The following is a 13,498-nucleotide window of genomic DNA, read 5'->3' as shown; positions in this document are numbered from 1 at the left end:
GTAGTTTCAAAAAGAGCACAAATCTGCATGCTGTCGATGAAATATCTGAAAATGATGAGAGAGACACAGGACTGGGTAGCCTGAAGATTAACAATGTGAAAACTAACAAGAGACAAGCAAACAACAGGAATTCTGCAGATGTTGGAAATTCAAGCAACATACATCAAAGTTGCTGGTGAACGCAGCAGGCCAAGCAGCATCTATAGGAAGAGGTACAGTCGACGTTTCAGGCCGAGACCCTTCGTCAGGACTAACTGAAGGAAGAGTGAGTAAGAGACAAGCAATATGGCTTACACCAGAACTGAACGGCAAATTAATTAACATGGAAGTTTCACTCATTCCACAAAATAGGTTTGAATGAAATTTCAAAGATACAAAAACTGTAGCCTGCAGATATTCAAATAAGAATTTATACTTGAGAAAGGATAATTCCTGTGAGAATGACATTCATAGCAGTGAACTGCAACAACCAACAAACCACATTGGGCATTAGTGTGATAAAAAAAAGCAGAAGGGCCAGCATTGTTGGGCCATGATTGGCTGGGACAACTACAACTTGATTGGAGATCCACCCACTATTTGCATGCCACATCCCTGCAATAGAGTCAATTGAAAGCAAATTCAGAAAGGTACTAGATGATGCCATAGTGGTGTTCAAGGATGGCAATGGAAAACTCAGACATATCAAAGGTAAAATAATGTTAAATGAAAATACCACACCCAAATTGTACAAAACAAATCCTGTCCCTCATATGATCTGTGATAATGTAGCCAGTGAACTTAATTGCATGGAGGTTGAAGGAATTTTTTTCAAAGTTGAGTGGAGCCCATGGGCAATGCCAGTGGTCCCAATAGTCAAGTGGAATGAGTGTATCAGGATCTGTGGTGACTTTAAGGTCACCATCAACCCAGTACTGAAAGTAGATCAATACTCTCTGCCCAGGATAGAGGATATCTTTGCAAACCTTGCTGGAGGGAAACACTTCAGCAAAGTGAGCAAGAAATATCCAGTCAGCATTAGATATTCTCAGGTGCATGCTGACCATGTAATTGAATTGGAAGAGCTTGGCTAGAGATGCTGTCAATCCTTCAGCTCAAATCTTCTGTTCTATAATTCAATGCTACCAGGTACCAGAACCTCTTCTGTATCCAGTCAACTTATCCAGTTCTTGATTTCACGTGAGTTAAGTCGCATCAGCTTCAGAGATAATGAGGATCCCAGAAGAAGGCTAGAATGATCTGCTTGACAATTCAAGTTATTATTGGTTGTAAATGGTTTAGCCACACTTTTATACAACGTCTAGAAGTTAGGAATGCTGGTGGTGCTTTTCCCTTCTGTTTGACTTTTTGGCTTCAGGAACCTGAGGGAGGGCGAACACTCCTTAGTGTACACTGGGAGATCAATGGTGTAGAGAGTCAACAGTTTTAAATTCCTGAGCATTAACATATTAGATGACTTGTTCTGTGCCAAGCACATAGATGAACTCACATGGAAGGCGCACCAGCCTCTTCACTTCCGGGGAGGTCAAGGAGCTTCAGCTTGTCACTGAACTCTCTGAAAACTTCCACAGAAGTGCTGTTGAAAGTTTCCTGACTGATTGCATAATGGTCTGGTATGGCAGTTTGAATACACAGGGACATAAGGCGCTGCAGGAAGTAGAATTTTAAGCTCAGTATATCACAGGCACATCCCTTCCCACCATCAACAGTAGCTACAGGTGACACTGCCTCAGGAAGGAAGTGTACATTAGGCAGGAGGTACAGAAGCCTGAAGTCCCACACCACCAGTTTCTAGAACAGCTACTTACCTTCAAACATTTGGTTCTTGAACCAACAGGCACAATCATAATCGTCCTGGTCATCCACTGCGCCTAGTCCCATCTCCAGCCGTCTCGACTCTGTCTTGCCACTGGATCCAGATGGGAACTGAGAGGAGAGAGTGAGGCTGATGCTGCGCAGCTCTCCCTCACTTAAATCCAAATCACGCTCTGGTCGAAGGTTTGCCGGGACTTGAGAAACTGAGTTACAGAGAAAGGTTGAATAAGTTAGGACTTTATTACCTGGAGCATAGAAGAATGAGGGGAGATTTGATAGAGGTATATAAAATTATGGTGGGTATAGATAGAATGAACGCAAGCAGGCTTTTTCCACTGAGGCTGGGGGAGAAAAAAACCAGAGGACATGGGTTAAGGGTGAAGGGGGAAAAGTTTAAAAGGAACATTGGAGGGGGCTTCTTCACACAGAGAGTGGTGGGAGTGTGGAATGAGCTGACAGATGAAGTAGTAAATGCGGGCTCACTTTTAACATTTAAGAAAAACTTGGACAGGTACATGGATGAGAGGTGTATGGAGGGATATGGTCCAGGTGCAGGTCAGTGGGACGAGGCAGAAAAACGGTTCGGCACAGCCAAGAAGGGCCAAAAGGCCTGTTTCTGTGCTGTAATGTTCTATGGTTCTAGTCTCAACACCATCAAATGGTGTTGAGGTCCTCATTGACGCTGACGATGGACGAAAACACACACAATCATAATCACTACACTTTAGCGACACCATGTCCATTTTGATCACTTTGCACTAAAATGGACATAGTATTTTCTTTGCTGTAATTGTTCCGGTCCTGTAAAAATATTGCATAATTTATGTTTAACTTGCTATTAATATGATGCTACGTGACTGTGATGCTGCTGTAAATCTGTTTGACATTGCACCTGGACCTACATGTTCATGTGCACGTAACAAAAACTCGACCTTGACTCTGACTTTGACCTCCATAGTTATCCATTTGCACTTTCTTTCACCTTCTGGACATGGGGACGTTTGAAGGCAAACTATGTTAAAGAACAAAAAAGAACATGTTTTGAAGCTAAAATTAAGGGAGGGGTATATTTTTCAATATTAAAATCAAGATCTACGAAAGCGTCAGTGATCATGTTTAACTATAACAGGCACCATGTTGGCGTGACTCTGTTACAATTGGGGGCGTCGAAGTTTGGAATTCTATTCCAGTGTCATCTGTAAGGGGTGTGTATCCCTGTGGAATGTGTGGCTTTTTCCCTGGTGATCCGGCTTCCTCCCGCAGTCCAAAGATGTACCGGGTACGTTAATTTGTCATTGTAAATTGCCCTGTGATTAGGCTAGGGTGAACTCGGGGTTGTTGGGGGTTGCTGGGGTAGCCCGGCTCAAAAGGCCAGGGCCAAGAGGTCCAACTCTGCGCTGTATCACTAATTAAATAAACCGGAGAGGTGTGGTCATTATCATCTCTCAATGCTCAAAGAATCACTTCTAAAACAAAGCACTCACCTCACATTGGATTGGTTCAGGCCCAAGTAAACATCAATTCATACGTTTTGGAGGAAGATTATACGATCATCTAAGCCAGAACAACAGATACAGAGATACAGGACATTCTGCTAGTGTTGGAAATCTTGAGCAATGTACTAAAGGAACTCAGCAGGTTGAGGCAGCACCTCTGGAGGAGAAAAATTAATTGTTTTGGTTCGAGAACCTTCATCCAGAAGTCAAAGGCAGTCTGAGGACTGGTTTGAAATCCAACATACATTATCATACATTGTTCAGCAATCGTTTTACAGCTATTTGGTAAAAATACGGCAAACTCTCAAATGAGCCACTAGATGGAGTACTTTGTGAAGTTAGAGGATTCAAGAGAGCTCTATTGGCCAGATAGAAAGTACAGAGAAACAGTTGGTGGTCATCTGAGCTCTGTATGATATCCGGTGCATGTCCTGGTGACGTGGCGGTGCAAGTAATGTTATGGCTATTTATCATTGACTTTAATGATGGTTCTCCATGCAAAACTTGTAATTTATTGGGAGCACCTGTTCTATGAAGCAGGACAAAAATGGAACTGAGAGGAGGAAATTAAACTGACCAGGATGTCCAAACCCTGCTCCACAGGGGCAGCATATTAGCATAATTATTAGTCTAATGCTAATACATCACTGATGACCTGGGTCCATATCTCCTGCTGTCTGCCTGTAGGGAGTTTGTTCTTTCTCCCCATGACCACATGGGTTCTTTCTGGGTGCTCTGGTTTTCTCTCCCATTCCAAAGATGTGTGGGTTAGTAGGTTAACTTGTCACATTGGCATAATTGGGCAGCTCAGGTTTATTGGGCTAGAAGGGTCTGTTACCATGCTATATCTCTCAGTAAAATATATTTTCCAGTCAATTTTTATTGCCTTACAAGGAATTCTGAAATGTTGTATCTTCTGGTGTCCTGTTTACTTCCAAAGGGGCCGTGCTAATTGTCCTTTGAAGATTCGGGTAGTACATGTGCTGCCGAGTGTGTTACAGAGCCCCATTAGATCCGGATTCTGCTCAGTGCTGAGGGAAGGCCAAGAGTGTTACATAAAACACAGAGAAGAAGCAGAAGATCATAGGCTGCTGCTGCTAGTCATTATTCAACAACTTCCACTGGCAAGTGTATACGTGAGCACGCCAAAAGAGACGAGATGAGGCTAGCCTTGAAACTTTTCCCTCCGTTGTCAAGTAGCTAGCTGCTGTTCAGAGGCCATTGCGATGTGGTAGGAATACCAGTCCATCCCTATCCTCCTTACCGGACACTGACACACTTCCTGAGGAAGAACTCAAAGCAATCAATCAAGGTTCAAAGTTCATAGTAAATTTATGATCAAAGGATGTGTATGTCACCATATATGACCCCGAGATTCCTTTCTTGCAGGCATTCACAGCAGAACAAAGAAATACAATAGAATCAAGGAAACTACACACAAAGACTGACAAGCAACCGATGTACAAAAGAAGACAAACTGTACTAAAATAAATAAATAAACAGCTAGCTAGATAGATAGATAGATATATAGATAACACTGAGAACATGAGAATAGCCAATGTTGATCCATTGTTTAAGAAAGGCTCTAAAAATAAACCAGGAAATTATAGGCCAGTCAGGCTGACATCAGTAGTGGGAAACTTATTGGAAGGTATTCTAAAGAACTGGATATATGAGAGTTTGGATAGACATAGACATGTTAAGGATAGACAGCATGGCTTTGTGCATGGTAGGTCATACCTAACCAATCTTATAGATTTTTTGAGAAAATTACCAGGAAAGTTGATAAGGGCAAGGCAGTGGATTTTCTCTACATGGACTTTAGCAAGGCATTTGACAAGGTCCCGCAGGAGAGGTTGGTCAAGAAGGTTCAGTTGCTCATCATTCAAAATGAGGTTGTAAATTGGATTAAACATTGGCTTTGTGGGAGATGCCAGAGAGTGGGACCAGATGGTTGCCTCTCTAACTGGAGGCCTGTGACTAGTGGAGTGCTACAGGGGTCGGTGCTGGGTCTGTTGTTGTTTGTCATCTATATCAACAATATAATGTGGTTAACTAGGTCAGCAAATTTGTGTATGACACCAAGATTGGGGGTGTAGTGGACAGTGAGGAAGATTATCAAGGCTTGCAGCGGGATCTGGACCAGCTGGGAAGATGGACTTATAAATGGCAGATAGAATTCAATGCAGACAAATGCAAGTGTTGCACTTCAGTAGGACTGACCAGGGTAGGTCTTACATAGCAAATGGTAGGGCACTGAGAGTATGGTAGAACAAAGGGATCTGGGAATATAGGTTCATAATTTATTGAAAGTGGTGTCACAGGTTGATAGGCTCATAAAGATAGCTTTTGGCATATTGGCTTTCATGAATCAAAGTACTGAGTACAGGAGATAGTTGTATGAGACATTGGTGAGGCTTAATTTGGAGTATTGTGTGCAGTTTGGACACCTACCTACTGGAAAGATGTAAATAAATTTGAAAGAGTACAGAAGAAAGTTACAAGGATGTTGCCAGATCTGTAGGACCTGAGTTACAAGGAAAGCTCAAATAGGTTAGGACTTTATTCCTTGGAAGGTAGAAGACTGAGAAGACATTTGATAGAGGTATACAAATTTATAAGGGGTATAGATAGGATAAATGCAAGCAGGCTTTTTCCACTGAGGTTGGTGGGACTATGACCAGAAGTCATGGGTTAAAGGCGAAATGTGAAAAGTTTAAGAGTTACATGAGGGGAAACTGTTTCACTCAGAGGGTTGTGAGAGTGTGGAACGAGCTGCCAGCACAAGTGGTGCATATGAGCTTGATTACAATGTTTATGCGAAGCTTGAATACGGACTTGGATAATAGGGGTATGGAGGGCTATGGTAACAGAGAGTGGTGAGTGCATGGAATGCCCTGCCAGTAGTGGTAGTAAAGGCATTTAAGAAACTCTCAGGCAAGCAATGGATGATAGAAAAGTGGAGGTTAATGTAAAGGGAAGGGTTAGGTTGATCTTGGAGTAGGTTAAAAGATCGGCACAACATTGTGGGCCGAAGAGCCTGTACTGTGCAGTGGTGTTCTATGTTCTGTGCTAAAACAGACTAAAGAAGGTCCCACATCACCAGGTTGAGGAACATGTATTATCCTTCAACCATCAGGCTCCTGAATCAGCATGGATAACTTCACTCACCTCAGCACTGAACTGATCACTGAATACAACCTATACACTCACTTTCAAGGTCCCTACAACTCATAGAGTCATAGAAAAGTACAGCTCAGAAACAGGCCCTTCAGCCCATCTAGTCCATGCTGAACCATTTAAACTGCCTACTCCCGTAGCCCTCTGTGTAAAAATTTACCTCTGCCACCCCTCCCCCCATACTTCCCTCAAATCACTTTGAAATTATACCTCCTGTGTTAGCCATTTCCACCCTGGGAAAATTTCTTTGGCTATCCACTCGATCTATGCCTCTGACCATCTTGTACACCTCTATAATGTCACCTTTCATCTTCCTTCACTGTAAAGAGAAAGGCCCTGGCACACTTAACTTTTCCTCATAAGATTCCTGGTAAATTTCTTCTGCCCTCTCTATAAAGCTTTTACATCCTTCCTATAATGAGGCAACCGGAACTGTGCACAATATTCTCAGTGTGGTCTAGCCAGGGCAACATTACCTCGCTGCTCTTGAATGCAATCCCCAACTAATGAAGCCAACACACCATAATCCTTTTTAACTAACCTATCAACTTGTGTGGCAAATTTAAGGGATCTCTAGATGTCGACCCCAAGACCGTTCTGTTCCTCCACATTTCCAAGAATTATGCCATTTTCCCTGATTTCTACCTACCTCCTCTGATTCCAGGCACATATTTCCTCTTGTATCCATGATTGGCCCTGTCCTCATTCTAGTCATCCTCTGGTTCTTCACATATGTGTCAAATGCCTTAGGGGTTCCTTAATCCTACTTACCAAGACCTTCTCATGCCCCCTTCTAGCTCTCCTAAGTCTATTCTTCGTTTCCCTCCTGGCTACCTCTCTGGAGCTCTGTCTGGTCTTTGGTTCCTAATCCTTCTTTCTTCCTCTTGAAAAGAAGTTCCACATTTCTTGTCAACCATGTTTCCTTCATCCCACTATCCTTTTCCTAACTCAATGGGACAAAACTATCCAGAACCCTATGCAGGTTCTCCCTAAAAAAAAAAATCCACATTTCCATTGTGCATTTTCCTGTGTACATCCGTTCCCAATTTATGCTCCCAATTTCCTGCCGGATAGCATCATAATTCCCTATTAAATGCTTTCCTATACCATCTGCTCCTATTCCTGTCCAATGCCATGGTAAAGATCAGGGGAGATGTGGTCCCTGTCTCTGAAATGCTCACACACCAAGAGGTTTGACCCCTGACCTGGAATATTGCCTAGCACCAAATCTAATATGGCCTCTCCTCTAGTAGGCCTTTTCTACCTACTGTGTCAGGAATCTTTTCTGGACACACCTAACAACTTGCTTTCCATCTAAACCTTTTGCACTAAAGAGGTTTTGAAACAATATTAGGGAAGTTGAAGTCAAAGCACTGTTGGCCAGAAGAAACTACAGTCTGATCAACGATAGGGGAAGCAGACAAGCCAATTGTCTTTGTTCCCTCCACCCCCCAATTTTGTGGACTCTGCACTGTTTCTTGATCTTGGATAATCTTATCAGAGCAACTGAATGTCGACACGGGAAGCTTAGGTAATGAGTTGCTAAACCTGAGACCATTATCAAACAAGTAGATTTTTCTTATGCAAAGAGAATGGACTCTGGGACTAATCTCATCAGAGCAATAAATCTGAGACCCATTCTCAAAGAAGTAGCTACTTGTTAAGTAAAATGCCAGACCTACCAAACAAGCAATCTGTAATCTCATTAGACTCTGTCTGGGTTGCCTCACTTAACTGATTTGGACCAGTCAGAGTGTGAGGGCACAAATACACAAGGCTGGGGTGGGCAGAGCCATGAAACAACGTTGGTGACCCAGGTAGGTCAGGTGACCTTGAGCCAATGGGATGGAGATCCAACAGTTCAATTGATGAGCAACAGTATAAGACTCAGGAACTTCAAATATGCAGAGGTGATAACTCTCCAGCAGCCAGAGACCAACCATCGCGTATAAGGAGGACCCCACAGACGCGTGGAGATTGGGACCATGAGGAATATGTGCCCAGCACAGACTCCTTTCCTGGGTAATACCTCTTCTGTTCATTGACTGTTCATGGAGTGTCAGGGGTTCTAGTAGGGTGCACACAGGTAGATAGAGTGTGAACCCAGATGATTTTTAGTTGAAATAATAAAAGTTACTTGTTGGTAAATAGAGATTCTGTGTGCCTCATTGACCATTATCACAAAGGGCGATTCTTGTAACTGAATTGGCGTCCCTGTTAGGGGCTCGAGGATAAATCTCTTTGTTTAGCGGGAGACTCGGGGTGGACCACGGGGGTGAGGTACAGAGAGATCTGGGACTGGGTAGTTAGTGGTTACAGACCCAGGCTGAAGAATTCAGGAAATTTTGCAAGTCCAAAGGACTAGGATCACTTTGATTGGAGGGGATAGGTCCAGAAATGGGCATTGGCCACAATATGAGAAGTTTGTCAGTCATCCTGGCTGTGAAGGGGAAACTGCTGGTGATGCCCTGTGGAAAATTGCCCAGTGGAAGCTGTTGAGCAGCAAATTTAAACAATTACAAAAACCAGTAGCAGTTGGTTGTTTAATTGAGGATTTGATAGAATTATAACAAAATGCTAAGGCAGAATGACATAGCGAACACCAGAAAAATGCTATAATTGACAGCAAGATAAAGGATCAAATGCAGGGGGATGATTTTCATTTTAGCTTTTGTGCCCAATATCACGTCCAGCATTAAAATCATGATGGTAGCATAAGCTCGTCAGCAGAATGTCACATGTCCACTTTTCCTTTCCCATTTGCCAGCTTTGCACAGGTGCATCAGCCTAGAAATTCGGCCCCTGGCTGACTGGGCTCGCAAGTAACTCGGGTAGGAAACTTAAAAATATCCCATGCTAACTTCATATGAGGAGGGGAGGTGGGAAGGCAAGGACCAGGAGAAATTTCTATATCTCTCAACAACTGTATTCCCAGAGGAACTCAAATTGGAACAGACAGAAGAGGTCAAACTGTCTTTTTCAAACACAGCTGCCCGTGAACACTGTCTATAAACAAGTGCTATATTTATGTGCTACGAGATTTTTCACATTGTTTCTTTCTCCCTTGTTTCCAAATAAAGTTGAACATCTTTTATACACATATCCATCCATTTATCCTTGCTACTGCCTTTACACCTCCTCCCTCACTACCAATCAGGGTCCCAAACAGTCCTTCCAGGTGGAGTGACACTTCCCCTGTGAGTCTTTTGGGGTCATACACTGTGTCCGATGCTCCCGGTATATCGGTGAGAAGAGACCCGATGTAGATTGGGAGACTGCTTTGTCAAGCACCTAGGCTCTGTCCATCAGAAAAAGCGGGATCTCCCAGTGGCAACCTATTTTAATTTCACTTCTCATTCCCATTCCGACATGTCTATCCATGGCTTCCTCTACTATTGCAGTAAGGCCACACTCAGGTTAGACAAACAACACCTTATACAGTATTCCATCTGGGTAGCCTCCAACTTGATGGCATGAATATGGATTTTTCAAACTTCTGGTAATGACCCCCTTCACTATTCCCCATTCCCATTTCCCTCTCTCACCTTATCTCCTTGCTTGCCCACTGCCCCACTCTGGTGCTCCTATCCTTTCCCTTTCTTTTCTTCCATGGACTTCTGTGCTCTCCTATTAGATTCCCCCTTCTCCAGCCCAGTATCTCTTTCATCAATCAACTTCCCAGCTCTTTATTTTCCCGTCCCCCTCCCGGTTTCACTTATCACTTTCTGTTTCTTCTTCCCTCCAACCGCGACCCCCCCCCTCCATTTAACTCGACTCCTCAGCTTTTTTTCTCCAGTCCTGATGAAGAGTCTTGGCTCAAAACGTTGACTGTACTCTTTTCCATAGATGCTGCCTGGCCTGCTGAGTTCCTCCAGCATTCTGTGTGTGTTACGACTTCAAATGTCAGCTTTGAGCTCAATTCATTGAGACAGCTACTGATTTGCACTCTTTACTTTCTGTCATTAATGTTCCATTTTCCTTAACCTTTTCTGAATTACTTGCTTGGGCCTTTAGCTCCCAGTGGAGCATAGGCCATCAATGGACTTCCATCTCTATCACCCTCTGAAGTCGATGGTTTGGTTGGAGTTCATCAATGCTTCTGCAATCCATTGTATCCACTGTACATAGGATTGGCCAATACTGTTTCACCAGAGTCCTGTTGGCTAGCCGGGGCGGCACTAAGTTGGTGCTAGCTGGTGCTATAGCACCAGCAGAAATTACAACAGCACCACCATAGCACCACCAAAAAATTAACTGAAATTTGTCCACTCTACACTTCTGCTTATTCGTTCATTGTCAATGTCTTGCCGTTGCTGTCCTCAGGTCAGTTAAGCTGATCTAAGATCACTTAAGGTGGTGATGTCACTCACTCTCACTCACTGGAGAGATTGATAGTATACATCCAGGCGCAGATCCGTGGTCTTGTGAGACTAACGGATGCCACACACACACACACACACACACATTGTGCTTTTACAAGCTAGCATGGGCCTGGCACGTGCATTATTTTGGCCGGCGTGAAAAATGGATAGAGTTTTAGTGAGAAAATGACCTCATCCAAGGAATCAGTGGTGTCTCATCCTGAGCCTGTTGTAATTGAAAGTGAAATGCAGAAAGAAGTAAGTGGGGATGAAGATGACAGTAGTTCACCGAAGGAGTGTGAGGGTGAAGTAGAGGAACAAGAACTGGAGTGGGATTCGGAAGAGAACGTGGATGAAGCTGCTCTTAGTGCCAGTGGGAATACTATTAGCGATGTTACCCAGCAGCCTGAGGAATGACCCTGTCGGCCAGCATTGAAAAAGTACCCTTCGCTGCTCGCAACAGTTTGGCAATCAGCAAAGGAGTTTTATTCGTGGCTTGTTTGACTGGCTGGAATATTCAATCACGAAAGATACTATGTTCTGCTTCGCATGCAGTTATTTCCTGTGTGGAGGACATGGGTTCCATTCTGAGTCTACCTTCACTGTCACTGGTTACCGCAACTGGCGGAAAGCTACAACAGCTTTCAAAACCCATCATGTAAGTGCAGCTCATAAGTTTGCTATGGATGCATGGACCGAATTCAGATTGAGAAAACAAGATGGTTCAAGATTGGGAAATATGCTTGACAAAGGACATGCAAAGATTGTCCAAGAAAATCGTGAGTATATGAGAGCAGTGGTTGAGTCTATGCTATACTGCGTGCCAAGGCATTGCCTAGCGAGGACAGCGGGAGGATGATGGATCTGGCAATAGGGGAAACTTTGTTGAGTTGCTCAGTGTAATTGGACAATTTGATAAGACTGTAGCTGAAAAAATAGAGGACATTCCTGGAAATGCTAAAAAAAAAACACCCATCACAATATCCAAAATGAAATTATGGGTATTATGGCAGATATGGTCAGACGTCAGATAAGTGCAGAAATCAAGGAGGCTGGACATTTTGCCATCATGGTGGATGAAAGTAAAGACTTGAGTAAAAAGGAACAAATATCAACAATGGTGCGATATTTGAATAACGAAACAGTGCTTGAAGAATTCTTGCACTTCACTCCAGCAGACAGGTTGGACGCATTAAACAGACACTCGCCCAGTGTGTTATTGATAAGAACACGTGCATAGGTCAGTGTTATGACGGGGCGGCTGTGATGCCTGGATGCAATAACAGGGTACAAGAGTGGTTCAGGAAAGAGGTCCTGCAGGCATTATATATACACTGCCATGCTCACAGACTTAACCTTGTTTTTGTGGATGTTGTGAGCAATGTACCACAAGCGGGCGGGTGAGTTTTTTGAAATGGTGCAGCTGCTTTACAACTTCTTTTCAAACTCTGATGCCCATGATCTTTTCATGAAGAAACAGAGAGAACTGGAATCAACTGCACAGCCCGTGAAGTTGAAGAAATTGTCAGATACGCGCTGGGCATGGCAGTATACAGTTTTGTGGGCTATAAGGAAATCATTCCCTGTCATTCTAGCTACACTACAGGATATTATGGGTCAACCAAATACACGGAGGAAAACGGAGGCCAGAGCTGTAAATGGACTGATTAACGAGCAGTTTCCTTTGAGAATTTATTCTGAGTCACCAAGTTCATGTCAGACCAGCTACAATCTCCCAGTTTGGAGCTTTCATCCGCTGTGGACTTGGCTCAGTCTATTATCGATGCACTCTCAGCGAAACGGGGAGAGGAATCATGGAGTGAAATTCAGTCAAGAGCTCGGGACCTGTGCGTCAAGGCTGGTATACAGAGCAGACCACATGAAAGGAGACAGGCCCACCCAGACACCCTGCCGCCTACATGACTTTGTTGTTGAGGCCTAAACTGAACATACACCTGTCACGTCCTCTGATGACCTTTGCAAGCACTGTTTCTATCCGGTTAAAGAGACTTCTGACTGAAATGAAAAGACGGTTCTTAATTGAGACTGGGGGTGTTCTGACTGGAGTCTCAGCATTGAGTCTCAAACACAAGTTCTTCCGAGTCAAGAATTGTCTTTGGCCAATGGCCCAATACCATGGAGTGACTGAAGTGAACCTGACTGCAGAGCTACATCAGGTTCGGCGTCTGCTGGAAACAAAACAAAACCAAGGACAGACAGTGAATGACACAGTGGAATTTCTAGCTCTAATGAGACCCTACTGCGATGCATTTATAGATTTATACAAACTAATCTGCATACCACTGACTCTACCTGTGACATCTGCCTCATGCAAGTGGAGTTTCTCTTGCCTCAGACGCCCCAAAAACTACCTAAGGAACAGCAGCGGTGATGCTCGGAACAGCAACTTGGCCCTGTTGGCCATAAACAGCCGGAGGACCAAAGCACTTGACATCCAGAAAATCATTGATGCTTTCACCACCAATCACAACAACAGACTGACTGTGCTTCTCTGAAAATATCAATGGTGAGTGCAGATGCTTTTTTTAAAATTTGGCCAAAACAAATGCTGATTATTATTATTATCATTTTGTGTTGGATACCCCATAGTCCCTATGTTTCCTGCAAATCCTAAAATATTACATT

At 43.5% G+C, this 13,498-nt stretch overlaps 1 protein-coding gene across 7 annotated transcripts in view; it reads right to left on the bottom strand.

The window, feature by feature from the left end:
• Window positions 1-13,498, bottom strand: part of LOC134337338 (beta-1,3-galactosyl-O-glycosyl-glycoprotein beta-1,6-N-acetylglucosaminyltransferase-like) — a 117,727-nt gene that overhangs the window by 53,438 nt on the left and 50,791 nt on the right. For 5 of the 7 annotated variants that reach the window (XR_010015967.1, XR_010015966.1, XM_063032257.1 and 2 more), the window contains exon 3: window positions 1,809-2,018. The exons of 1 other annotated variant lie outside the window; for it this stretch is intronic. The gene's annotated coding sequence lies outside the window, so the exon portion shown is untranslated. Of the gene's footprint in view, window positions 1-1,808; window positions 2,019-3,299; window positions 3,469-13,498 lie in introns of all 7 variants that reach the window. One more of the 7 variants, XM_063032256.1, reaches the window with a different exon arrangement.

This window comes from Mobula hypostoma, chromosome 24 (genome assembly GCF_963921235.1).
Source record: "Mobula hypostoma chromosome 24, sMobHyp1.1, whole genome shotgun sequence".
NCBI classification, from domain to species: Eukaryota; Metazoa; Chordata; class Chondrichthyes; order Myliobatiformes; family Myliobatidae; genus Mobula; species Mobula hypostoma.
Note: the sequence above shows the minus strand (reverse complement) of the source record. Positions and strands in the feature narration are given on the sequence as shown.